Source organism: Pinus tabuliformis, chromosome 9 (assembly GCF_031772625.1).
Source record: "Pinus tabuliformis cultivar Carrire ecotype Pingquan chromosome 9, CPIR1, whole genome shotgun sequence".
NCBI classification, from domain to species: Eukaryota; Viridiplantae; Streptophyta; class Pinopsida; order Pinales; family Pinaceae; genus Pinus; species Pinus tabuliformis.
Window position 1 is genome coordinate 738,185,901 of NC_142307.1, and position 12,277 is coordinate 738,198,177.

At 35.5% G+C, this 12,277-nt stretch overlaps 1 pseudogene; it reads left to right on the plus strand.

Annotated features, from left to right (window-relative positions):
• The first annotated feature begins 9,254 nt into the window (after window positions 1-9,254).
• LOC149150808 (putative disease resistance protein At1g61300) lies at window positions 9,255-11,772 on the plus strand (annotated as a pseudogene).
• Window positions 11,773-12,277: the final 505 nt, after the last annotated feature.

The window sequence follows — 12,277 nt, forward strand, 5'->3', positions numbered from 1 at the left end:
AAATTTTATTATCTATCTGGATGATATACTGGTATATAGTGCTATCTGGAAGGAGAATATTTCACATTTGACGTAGGTGATGGAAACATTGAAGAAGCATCAATGGCTAGCAAATATAAAGAAGTGCGAGTTTGTGAAACAATCCTTGGTGTATCTGGGGTATGTGATAGGTGGAGGAGAGTTGAATATATATCCTTCCAAGATGGAGGCCATCATAAAATGGTCAGTGCCTAACAATGTTTATGAGGTCAGGAGTTTCATTGGGAAAAAACAATACTTGAGGAAATCCATAGCCTCATTTTCAGTGGTAGCAGCACCGCTCCACGCCATAACTACAAATGGCAAGATTTTCCAGTGGGGAAAAGGTTAGGAGAGGGCTTTCAAGGAGTTAAAGAAGAATATCAATCAAGCACTTGTTATGACATTACCAAACTTGCAGTGGCCCTTTTAAGTGGAGACGGGTGCAAGTGAGTATGCTATGGGAGTTGTCTTGATGTAGGGAGGAAGGCCTATATGCTACCATTATGAAGTATTTCATGGGGAAGTCCTTAACTACCCTACCTACGACAAGGAGCTCTATGCCATGGTGTAAGCTATGAAGAAGTGGAAGCAATATTTGATGGAAAATGAGACACTAATCCACACAGATCACCAGCAATTACAGTACTTGCAGGCCCAGAGTAAGCTACAACAGACTAGGCATTATAAGTAGAAGGGGTTTTTACAACAGTTTCATTTGGTGATCAAGTATAAGAAGAGAAGCACAAAAAAGTTGGTTGACATTCTTTCAAGGTCACCCACATAAAATATTACAACTTTGGAGACTCTTATGCGCATGGATCCATTCACCCATGATGCATATAGAGAGGCCTATTCAGAGAATGAGGGCTTCAAGGAGGTTTATTAGTAATTTCTTCAAGGAGGTGTTCCTAAAGGTGAGAAATTGTAGATGATGGGATATGTGTTCCTTAGGAAAGCATTTCCATGGACTTTGTGGGAGGTTTACCGACCACCAGGAAGGGACAGGACTGCATGTTCATGGTAGTTGATAGGTTCATCAAGATGTGTATTTTTATGCCCTGTAAAAAGACCATCAACAAGAAAGAAACAACAAACGAATTATTTGGACAGGCCTGGTTGCACTTTGAGATACCAAGGAGAATCCTTTCGGATAAGGATACAAGATTTATCAGTGCATTCTGGACTACATTGTGGGAGAACATGGACATGAAGTTGAATAGGTCTACAACATTCCATCTACAGACAAATGGGCAAATAGAAATAGTCAACAAGACTTTGGTGCAACTTCTGATGGGGTACAACCAGAAGCATTCAAAGACCTAGATGAAAATATGGTATATATACAACAGTCTTACAATAGAGAAGTCCACACTTCTATAGGAAAGTCCCCCTTTGAATTTTTTTTTGGATATTTGTTTCCTTCACCATTGGACATTGCATATGGGCAACAAGGAGGATTGAAGGAATATCTTATAGGAGATGCTTTGAGGGCTAAAAAAGTTATAGAGAAGATTAGGTAAATCCATCTACAGGTACAAGAAATAATGCAGAAGTCACAGAAGAGGTATAAGGTGAGGCATGATCAACACAGAACAGAGAAATCATTCAAGGTGGGAGACAAAGTATGGTTACAGTTGAACAATGAGAGGCTGCATGGGCCTAATAAGAAAATCAAGGCTCTGAGGTATGGTCCCTTTGAGATACTAGAAAATGTGGGTGATAGTGCCTATCGACTTAGTTTACCACCATATATGCGCATTTACTCAGTTTTGAATGTAGAGAATTTGAAATTCTATGAGCCTTCCATGCTAGATCAGGAAGAGAAACATGTCCCACCTTCTGTGGAGGATTTGGTACCAGATGCTCAAGCAGAGTTAACAGAAGATACAATTTTGCAGAAGAGGTCCAAAACTACAAGATAGGGGTAGCATGACCTTTTCATGTAGATTGGGTTGAAGGGGCAACTTCCAAGCAAAGCTAAATGGTACACTAGAGAGAAGGTGGAGGAAAAAATTCCTCACCTCATTCAGTAGAAGCTTTTGGGGACCAAAATCCTCCCAAAATGGGGAGGTGTGATCCAGATTGGATCATTATATTGTTTCTCATCCATCTCGATGCATTCAGAGTGGAAAACGTCCATGAGTCAACTCACAGGACCATTTTTACCAAAGGGACCCAAATTGTTGAAACCAGGTCTGAAACTTTCCGGGAGCATTTTGAGGCTCAAACAATTTTTTTTGGAGGTAAAAATTTGTTATTTTAATGTGACACGTCTTCATGTTGTTTTACACACAAAGATATTTCCAATGAAATAAGAAGCGCATCAATCAGTGTTTGTATGTAAAATTTATGCCACTCAGAAGTTGACCTTCCTGTTTTCACACCTATAATTCGGGAGGATGATGCGTCAGCCCCCCATTATCATGGAAAAGGGGCTAGCCACATGTTTGTGACGTAGAAGACTCTAGAATAGTCTAAATTGTAACTCTATTTAAGGGTTGATGTAGTCAAATTTAACCACTAGTAGGTTATCGGGTTGTGTTATAACTGAGCCACTAGAAGGACGAGGCATTCCATTCTTTCAAGAGAATTTTGTTCCATAGTTGAGGAAAGATAGCCAAGAGGGATAGGAGGTAGAGCACACAGGGAGGATTTGTGCATTGTAGTAGCCCACAGGCCACATGCCTTATTTCTTTGTACCCGCAACCATATTTCCAAACAGAGAAAGAGAGCAAAGCACCCTCACCTTCTAGTTGGGTTTTCGCCCGAAATGGTTTCACAGAGCATATTTTGTGTCTTGTGTGTGTGTGTGTGAGCTTATTTTTCATTCTCTGTTTTCTTCATAATTTCCATTCATATGCATGCACTAATTACAGTTAAATATACAGATATTAAAGTTTAATAAAACTATAATAATGTAGAATTTCAGATTTCTAATATAATATTAATAGATCTATTGTGAAAAATTGTCTAGTGGAATATCCACCATAATTTGTGGATCATTTTGTGTGGGAGAGAAAATGCCACACTCACTAATTATGTGGCTTGGGGGTCGTTACTCCTAGAGTTAATACATTATGGCTGAAGCATATGAGAGTGATGGGAACTATATAACTGAGGAATAAAGAGAACAATTGCATTTGAATGATATGAGCAATGGGTCTCATGTGAGAGAGAGCATGCCACACTCATTAATTAGGTGGTTTTAGGGTTGTTACTCTTGAAGGGGAAACACTGAACATGTGTATTTATCTCATGATATTAATTTATAGCATGCATATTTAACCATCTCTAGATCTAAATCCCACTAACTCATTAGTGGATAATGAAAACACTTCATCAATAGATAAGGATGAAAAAGTAATAAGAAGGTGATATCTAACATTGATATTATCCAAGTACTCAGAGTCTAACATTTCCACCCTAACTCAATCACAAGGTTGAAAAATTATACATGACAACATGAACTAATGCATAAACTGGTATTACTTCAATCTTCCATCTAAAAAATTTGAACTAAGCTTCAATATATATTTTGAAAAATTTCAGCATGGATGTTGATGGTTCATTTGAAATGAATATTGAAATAGAGTATAAATTATAAAAGTGAACAACCGTCATGTCTAAACATTCTCATAGTAATTGGTGAACAAATAGGAACACCATTGTATTAGTAGTGAACAAATATGATCACCAAAGTGCTCTTTGAATTTAGATGAAATTAGTTGTCAAATAACATCCTTATCAATAATTGAAGATAAATTAGAGGATTCTAGATTCCATGTTAGGTATTCCCAAATATGTTGATTTGAACATATTAATTGAGGTTGATTTCATTGTAGATATCTTGTTGAGAAGACTAGTTTTAATTTTGGAATTCCCAAATTCTAATTGAATTTTGATTGATAAGACTTTGAATCTTGAAGATTGGTTGCCATCATTAATATTCCCCTCTATCATGTGCAATGTGATAATATTATTGTAGGGATCCAAGCTTGACCTTTTAGATTTTTTTCTTCTTTATGGTTCATCATTGTTATCTAGTGGATTTGTTGATTGATCACTAACCATTTTGACTTGATTAATTAATGTGATATTTTTTTTTACCATTAACCATTTTGATTTCATCAATGCACTCCCCCATTTAGTGCAAGAATTACCTTTCTCTTTGACTCATGTTTCAATTTTTTGTGTAAGATTGTCTTTCTTCGTAGAATGATCATGTTTTGATGACTGGGTGAACTTGAAAATCAAGTTTGAAAATTAAGCACAATATCCATAATGAAGCATTCAGAAAAAATACATCCATAAGAATAAACTATCTTTCAACTCCCTTATTCTGACAAGATAATTCTAAAACAAAAGTAAAAGCATTTGATTTTGTTATGTGTATGAATTTTTCAATTATAATGACATGCTCAAATATAATAAGAAAGCTTCATTGATTTCTACATACCAATATCTCTTTCACTTTTCATGCCCACAATTCATATATATATATATAATCAATACCCCCTCAAAATCTCTTTGTGCTTCATCTATTACAAGTAATTTTATTCTATGATGGCATGGTTGTTTATATGCAAATTATCCTTCTTACCCTTCAATGAAATTTGTTATGAACAATTTTATTTTATGAAAGCATGAATATTTATATCTAAAGTCTCCCTTCTCATTCAACTATTTTATTATATAAAAACATAAATATTTATATCTAAACTTGTATTTCAACATTATATATAATTTTTTTATATAAAATTATGTGTTTGTATCCAAGTTTTTGCTTCAATAGAATACATATTTAGTTTATATTTTCTTGTCTAACAATTTTATTATAAAAATAAATATTTATAGCCAAATTTATATATATATGTTTATATCCAAATTTATATTTTAATATTATTTATATATATATATATATATATATATATATATATATATAAAAAGAATGTTAACTTATACAAAATTACGATACTCTATTTTCAAGAACCTTATTTCTTAATTTTCTATAACATATAAAAAAAACTTGACCATCAACTCAAAATTACTTATTTTTACTTTGTAGTAAATGTGGGTAGTTGGAACTTTTAATGTGTTGGAACCTTATATTTCTTTTGCTAAAAATCAATTGCCGCGCTAAAAACTCTAATGCCATCGCCTATGTATAGATTAACAGCTCTCAATTATAGGAGAATTTTAATTTTAATTCATTGAAGGTGAGTAAATAATAATTATAACATATATAATTATTAAGAATCATTCAAAGGTGAGCAAATATAAACCTAAAATATGTAAATACGAAGAATCGTGTAAATTGTTAATCAATTGGATTTGGTATATATAAAGAGAGATATTTCGCTATACGAATAAAGGAAAAAAAACAATTAAAAAAATTTAAAATGTTGAATATAAATAAAGGAAAATTAAAATAATTAGAAATATTTAATTAAAATCATATAGCATAATTTGATTGGTGACTTTTATGAATAAGCCTCTGATATTTAATGTTTGTTTGTTTGAATTAAACTTAAACCAATTTTACAAATATGTTGATAAAGGTTACATTTTTTTATAGGAATATGAAAGATTTTTTTTATTTTTTTTTTGGTTCTAGCAAAATGAATTGTTAGACTATATCATAATAGAAGAGTTGAAGTTTGTGGCTTGTTAAATCTTTTTTGAACATTTGAGGCTTTGTTATATTGATATAATCATAACTACAAGGCCATCTCCTAAAATTGAACGTGGAACAATAATCTTTTTCATTAGACGTTTTGGAAAAAGTATCTACATTTACCGTAGTTATAAGGACATTTGCTATATTTGAAGGTAAAACAGTCTTTGTGGAGCTTATCTATCCATGCTTTATTATAAATTCCATTATGCTTTTCTTATTCTGACATCCTCTTTCTTCCTACACCACAGAGCTGTGAGAGTCGAAGCATAAGATGCCAATGCAAAAAGAAACATGCAAAGCATAAGATGTGAAGAAGATTATGGATGTTGTGGTTTAAACGTGGGGACTCCTACTGCAAGGGTTAGGTGGGGAGGTTTAGTCTCCATAAGCTTAGTGATTCAATCAGATTGGGTGGGGAGGTTTAGTCTCCACAAATTTAGTGATCCAATCAGATTAAGTGGAAAGGTTTAATATCCACAAGTTTAGGAAAAATTGTATATGATTGACCGCTGATCAACTTGAAGAAAAGCATAAGATGCTTGACAGCTGCTCAAGGTGAAAAAAAGCATCTTGAAAAAAAAATTGCAGTTTCTACATCCACATGCATACAAGTTAGTTGCAAATTTCTTCTTCTTAATCTGCATAAATTTTTGTCTACATAACTTAAAATTTGAGCATACACACTATATTGTATATTCAAATCAAATAAGGTTATGTATAAATAAATTTAGTGTTGTCTCAAGATAGGTAAACTAATCTTGGACACACAATCACCTGGTTGAGAGAATATCTCAACTACACACCAATCTAGGAACATCTAGATATAACAACCCTAAGGAATAGGGACATACTCCTCCAGATATAAATGATCACAACTGAGACAAGTAGGAATTACAATTTCCAAGTCACCTCCTTAACGACTACTTGTCTGTCTAGTTGTGGTCAAGCATAACAAAAGAATATGTTGACATCCATATAAAGGAGCAACCATCCACCGGAATGCATAGGTGCCAGCCGCTGCAACCGTCAGTCTGCTAGGATGCCCTTCACATACATGGTTCTGTCAACCATTATAACTGCATACATGTACCTGTACATGCAAATACCCCTCCATTATCATCATCATGGGTTTTATCGGATTACCCATAACCATGCTCTGGGTTTTATCAAATTACCCTCAACCATGCCAATAAGGGCTCTTAGCCACCAAGGCTCAACTCAACCGCCAATGATCAACACAACCACAAAGGCTCAACTCTGCCACCAAGGCACTCAGTTCGGCCACAAAGGCTCAACACAACCACAATGGCTCAATTGTGACTCCACGGCTCATCACAAACCCAACTTAACCAGGCTCGAGCTTTTCTCGGCTCACCCTTAGACATGCCAAGGGTTTTGTCAGCTCACCCTAAACTGTGCCTACAGGAATCCCTGTCCACTTCACTCTCGCACATGATTTATGGCTTACCACAAACCAACACTGCATAGTGGTTTCCGGCTTACCAAAAACCTACAATTACAAAGTGGTTTTAATATTACCACGAACTTTATGGGGGTACATATGCCTTATCAGGCTTGCATTACACACTCCAATTCTTGGATTTATCAGGTACATACATTATAAAGACCACTACAAAACACTGTAGAATTGCTTACTTGTTAGGATGTGTGACTCATAATACAACATGCTAGTGAGTCTGTCCCACAAACTCACACTAACTCACACAAACTTTTACTCAGATGTCCATCATCCTTTGAGGTTTCTCCAACCTGTATTCTCTAATGTCATTTTCACTATTTTCCTATCATTGTCATACAAATAAACCTTCCTATTGTTGAAATGGCCAATTCCAATGAAGACTTATGACAATAGTTGGCCAGACTAATGTCTCTTCAATTACTATGGCATGATAAACTAACAATTCATAAAACAATATTCAATTAAAATTAATCATTTTTTAAAATTACTTGGAGCATATTTTCCACCAAGATGAAACAAGCTTGGAAGCTACAGAAGTGGTAGCCTCAAAACACCTCCCTTTAGATTAGTAAGATTACCTGATTTGACTTAAACCCATGGTGTCTACAAATTCCCATTCTTTTCTGTAGTTATTCAAGAGTTTCAGCCATTTTGTGGATTTTTCCCTTGCGCTCTTGCTACAACCAATCTAAACTAAGGCCAACAAATTTTGCATGGCACAAGTCGTAGCCAAGGGGGACTTGGGGGCCCACTATTCCATGCCCTCCATAGAATACATTCTCCTTCTTGTAGAAATGCATGGATCCTCCTTTTCCGTGAGAGAACCCATCCTTTTTGCACATCTGCTCTGCAAAAACCTCAAACAGAGTCCCTCCACGACCATAAAAGAGGCAATGGTCTCTGTAGGCCATGATAATGCAATATTTCCTCGTGGTGGAAACCTCCATACCCATGGAGACGGCCTCCTGCCCGTCGTAAATATGAAAAAAACCCCTTATCAACTTTGATTTCTAGAGGGAATCCGCGATGTTCTCCATCTACCTCATCATGAACATGTCCACATTAGATTTCATGAGCTCTATAGGGTTGGTTTCCACGATGCGGGAAAGGGGATTACATTGGTTGGTTGTGAATGGAAGATTGGTTTCTATAGAGATGGTGGTTTTGTCGTTTTGTGATTCAAGTCGATATGGATCTCACATAGGCCTCCCTCAATGCATTCCACGATGGTTGTTTTGCCATTGTTGCAATTGTGTGCAGGAGATTGGAGAGGGTTGGGACCATGGCTCTCCCCATATTTATCTCTCCACTTCATATGACTCACTCCCTGAACAAAAAAAAAACACAGTACCTCTTTTTTCCTCTCTTACGTAAGCTTATCAACAACCAAGAATGGTCGAGCCTTGTCAGGCCTGTTGGGCTTTGTCACCCTCACTATACCAGGAAGATGGCGATATTCCCAACATCTCACTTGTTGCAAGAACCTCATTTCATCCCACTAATTCTTCTTCCATAGATCATCAATGTAATTATACACCCGCATATTGACGACATCTCTTCCCACATCGAAACAACCCATAATGCTTCTGCACTACATTCCAATTGTCGAACAACATATCCGCTTTCACGACCGATAAACTTCTTCAACACGTGGGTTGATGACCCTTCCAAATTCGTAGAAGTACAATCACTTAATTTGATGTACAAATATAAAGGAAAAATTCCCAATACAAATACATATACTCTTATTTCCCTTGGCCCAGGAGGGGCCAAGCCCCCAAGCCCATACGGGCTCCGATACCAACTTAAAATTTGAGCATGCACATTAAATTATATATTCACATCAAATAATGTTACATATAAATACATTTAGTGTTATCTCAAGATAGGTAAACTAATCTTGGACACACAATCACCTGGTTGAGAGAATATCTCAAATACACACCAATCTAGGAACATCTAGATATAACAACCCTAAGGAATAGGAACAAACTCCTCTAGATAGAAAGAATCACAATTGAGACAAGTAGGAATTATAATTTCCAAGTATTCATTCTATTTCATTTTTTCTCTGTTATGATTTTGTTTGAAGTTGAAAAAGCCACGGAGATCGTTTTGACAGGAGTAGCGGCCAACACAGCTACCGACGTTGTTAGCATTACTTTTGCTGTGCTCTATCAACTAGTAGATGATGTAATTCATTTGGATAGAAATACTCAGCTTCTAGAAGCTTAGTTAAATTGTCTGAAGACCCTATTGCGTGATATTGCCAATCAATGTCAACACGATCAGAGATGTTTGCCCGACAATGTCAAAAATTGGTTGCAGAGGCTCCACCATTCTCTTGATGATGTCAAATGTCTCGTGGATCGTGCCCAACAACAAAAACAATGTCTATAATGTTTCCTCTATAGACCAACACTCTTAACACAAGTTGGAGAATGGAATAAAAATTTCGATCGACTCTTTGTCGATCTTGAAAGGGATTTTTCAATACTTGGTAATGTTGAACGAACTGTTTCCTCTGCACCAGATCAAGGATCGAAGTTGACCAGATGCAACTGTAGAGATGGCTATACACTGAAGATCATTAGTTTCACATAATTGGTGTTTTCGACATGGGAGGCATCAGAAAAACATCTCTCCTCAAAACCGTCCACAACGCCTACAAGAAAGGTAACTTGTTCGAAGCCGTAATTTGGACTGTTTTTTATCAAAATTGTAGCATTTTAGGCTTGCAAGCTGATATTGAAAAGCAAATCAATTTGAATCTTGAGAGAAGCTCTAGTGTTGAGATAACAAAGATGGAGCTCTCTGCATGTTTGAGGGAAAATCAATTTCTTCTCATATTAGATGATTTATGGAGGGAACTTCAACTAGATGAAGAATTGGGCATCCCTGTGGATAATGATAAAGGTAGCAGAGTCGTAATCTCTACGTGCAAATTTGATGTGGTGAGAAGAATAGGGGCAGATGACTTCTCCATAGAAATACAATCGCTATCCAAGGATGAAGGGTGGCAATTTTTCTACAGAGAAGCTTTCGAAACTAGCAGTGCTCAGACAATGATATAGAGAATGTGGTCACAAAAATTGTTGAAGAGTGTAATGGTCTTCTGTTGGCCATAAAAGTTGTAGTGGCAACCATGAGGGGAAAAACTGGTGTAAATGACCAGCATCTTGCTTTGTGTCAGATAAAAAATATCGATGTTTTCTAGGATACAACAACATTAATCAAAGTCGCTATTGGTGGTTTAAATGTAGTTACGATTGTTTGCCTGACTCTATCTTCAAGAATTTCTTTTTATATTGTGCTACCATTCTCGAAGATTGGCAGATCAATGTAAACACCTTGGTGGAAATGTGGATAGGGGAGGGGCTGGTCAAAAGTAGAGAGACTAGCTATTTAATGGACTTGGGACTCAGGTACGCAGATTTATTAGTAGAACTATGCTTGTTTCAGAGCGTTTATGATGATTATGGGTATAGGAAGATACAGGTTCACGATGTTGTCCATGACTTGGAAATGTATATTGCTAAGAATGAAGAGCAATGTTCTTCAGGACACGTGAAAACCTCCAAGAGTTTCCAACCACGGAAAAAGGGATCCATATTTTCAAAAGAATAAAAATTGTTCTGTTTTGCCAATAGATTTCAACTGCCCCAACCTCCTCACTTTGATGTTGCAGTATAATGAAAGTCTAAGAGAGGTTCTAGATGGATTTTTAGTCAATCTCACCTCTCTTGGGGTTTTGGATTTGTCAGCCACCAAAATAGAATCATTGCCCATATCACTGCGACATCTTAGATATCTCGATTATCTCAATTTGAGTGAGACCTTAATCAAGTTTGTACTTGAAGACATATGTAATCTTTCTTAGCTTCAGTTTTTGCATCTTAATAGTTGTAAAAATTTGGAGTCATTGCCTCCTAAGTTAAGAGAGCTTGAAAATCTCATGACTTTAGATTTAAACCATTGTTTTAACCTAACGGGGATTCCCTGAGAGATATCTCAACTTACATTATTGAATATATTATTACTGGGTACATCAGAGAAAGTGGAAAACAATATAATGAGGTGGAGGAAGTGAAGAGTCTCACAAATTGCTCAAATTTAGTGAATCTTTTTATACATGTCAAGGTAGGAATTGAAGTTGAGGCAATATGTTCAGGAATTAAAATGGGTATAATGGGAAGTTGGTTGGAGATGAGGGACCTGACATTTCTATTTGACGTGGAAGACCATGATGTGGTGGAGGATCTCCCTCGAGACATGCAAAGCATGAAGAAGCTACAATGTTTTTGGCTTCAAAATTACCATGGCAAAAGTCTACCCAATTGTATTTGCGAGTTTCTACAATTGGAGAGGCTATATTTGCATTATTGTTTTCAACTTAGGGATCTTCTGCCCTTGGAGAGGTTGCCAAATTTTGAGGTCAATGACATTAGACAACTACACTAACTTGAAGGAGCTAGGAATAGGGACACGGGGAAGTGTCAAGATATTTATGATGTTGGAAAGTTTTAGGCTGGGAGACTTACCTATGTTAGAACTATATTTTGATCTACGCAAATGTGTCTTTGCCTATGTTTAAACTATACATTGATCTCATGCATCTTCTTGACTTGTTGATTTTATTGCCAAGAACATAATATCCAACCATAATGAATTATTGGGTTTTTAGTCTTATTCTTATTTTGACATTTATGTGATTGATGATTTTTCTTCCTACCATGAATAAAAGGATGGAAATATAAACACTAATTCTCTATGTGACTAACAAAATGACAATGTTGTAATTTAGCAAGAATTTGATTAATTTTTTATCATTAATTGTATCATCAACATTCTTACAACTTCTTCATTAATTTCTAAAGTATTCAAATTTCCATCAAGAAATCATACACTCAAAAAATAAATTGGTTTGGACTAATGTGGAATATGAAAGTTGTTTCCTTTCTCACATTTGAAGTCATTTCAATTCTTTTTGAATTGCAATTATTCCAAAGGTTAAAGAATAATATTTGAAATATCATATATATATATATATATATATATATATATATATATATATATATAACTTTAGATCCATATTTATT